Genomic DNA, 2,057 nt, shown 5'->3' on the forward strand with positions numbered 1-2,057 from the left:
GGAAAATGATCACGAAAGGCTGCATTTATCATCTAGTTCGGGTCCAAGATGTAGAAGCTGAATCGCTGACTCTTCAGTCAGTTCCTGTAGTAAATGAATTTCCGGATGTGTTCCCGGAAGAGCTTCCAGGCCTTCCTCCCAAGAGGGAGATTGATTTCGCCATTGATGTGTTGCCAGGCACTAAGCCTATATCTATTCCTCCTTATAGCAATTGAAGGACTTGCGTGAGAAGGGCTTTATTAGTCCTAGTTCATCCCCATGGGGAGCACCCGTATTGTTCATCCAAAAGAAAGATGGCTCCTTGAGAATGTGCATTGATTATCAGCAATTGAACAAGGTGACGATTTATTTGATCAATTGCAAGGTGCCAAATGGTTTTCAAAGATTGATTTGAGGTCCCGGTATCACCAAGTGAGAGTTAGGGAGAAAGATATCCCTAAGACAGCCTTCAGAACAAGATATGGTCATTTTGAGTTCCGGGTAATGTCATTTGGGTTAACGAACGCGCCGGCGGTATTTATGGATTTGATGAATAATGTGTTCAGGCCCTTCCTGGATTTAATTGTGATCGTATTTATCGACGATATCTTGGTGTATTCTAGATCCAAGGCAGAACATACGGATCATTTGCGTACTGTCCTTGGAGTTCTTCAAACTCGAGAGTTGTTTGCAAAGTTTTCCAAATGTGAGTTTTGGTTGAACTCAGTGTCATTCTTGGGGCATATTGTTGCAGCCGATAGTATTCGAGTGGACAGTCAAAAGATTGAGGTCGTGAAAACTTGGCCAAGGCCCTCGACTCCTACGGAGGTTCGTAGCTTTCTGGGCTTAGCAGGTTATTACAGGAGGTTTGTTGAAGGTTTTTCTTCTATTTCTGCACCGCTCACGAAGTTGACCCAGAAATCGGCAAGGTTTCAATGGACAGAGGCTTATGAACGTAGTTTCCAAGAGTTAAAGGGTAGATTGACTTATGCCCCAGTCTTGACACTTCCAGAGGGATTGGAAAGATATGTTGTTTATTATGATGCTTCAGGTGTTGGGCTAGGCTGCGTATTGATGCAGCATGGTAAGGTGATTGCGTATGCTTCATGGCAGTTACGGAAACATGAGCAAAATTATCCAACCCATGATCTAGAGTTGGCCGCAGTGGTCCATGCGTTAAAGATATGGAGACATTATTTATATGGTGTCCATGTGGATATTTATACAGATCATAAGAGTCTCCAGTATATCTTCAAGCAGAAAGAGTCATATTTGCGACAACGACGATGGTTAGAATTGCTAAAAGATTATGATGTTGACATCTTGTATCACCCTGGAAAGGCGAACGTTGTAGCTGATGCTCTTAGCCGCAGATCTATGGGAAGTTTGTGTGATGTACGACCAGAGAAGAGGGAAATGGCCCGTGAGCTCCAGCAGTTAGCTAGCCTAGGAGTCCGAGTAGTGTATTCAGATAGTGAGGGAACTACTATTCAGAATTCAGCGATCTCGTCGCTAGTAGCAGAAGTGAAAGAGCGACAATATGAGGATCCCATGCTAATGCAGTACAGAGATACACTCCCTCAGAAAGAGGAGTCCTCATTTGATATTTTAGGAGACAGAGTTCTCCGATGTAGGGGCAGATTATGTGTTCCTGATGTGGCAGGTTTACGCCACCAAATATTGAGAGAAGCTCATTGTTCCCGTTATTTTGTTCACCCCGGAGCGACGAAAATGTATCATGATCTTAAGTCTATATATTGGTGGAATGGGATGAAGAAAGATATAGCGGAATTCGTAGCTCAATGTCCTAACTGTCAGCGAGTGAAAATCGAGCACCAAAAGCCGGGTAGATTGTTGCAAGCTATAGAGATCCCAAATTGGAAGTGGGAAGTGATTAACATCGACTTCATTTTAGGCTTACCCCATTCTCGACGTAAGTATGATTCCATATGGGTGGTTGTGGATAGACTCACCAAGTCAGTCCACTTCTTACCAGTCAGAATAACCTATGTGGCAGAAGATTATGCAAAGCTTTATCTTAAAGAGATAGTGAGACTCCATGGTGTTCCAGTATCTAT

This window comes from Lycium barbarum, chromosome 12 (genome assembly GCF_019175385.1).
Source record: "Lycium barbarum isolate Lr01 chromosome 12, ASM1917538v2, whole genome shotgun sequence".
Classification (NCBI taxonomy): domain Eukaryota; kingdom Viridiplantae; phylum Streptophyta; class Magnoliopsida; order Solanales; family Solanaceae; genus Lycium; species Lycium barbarum.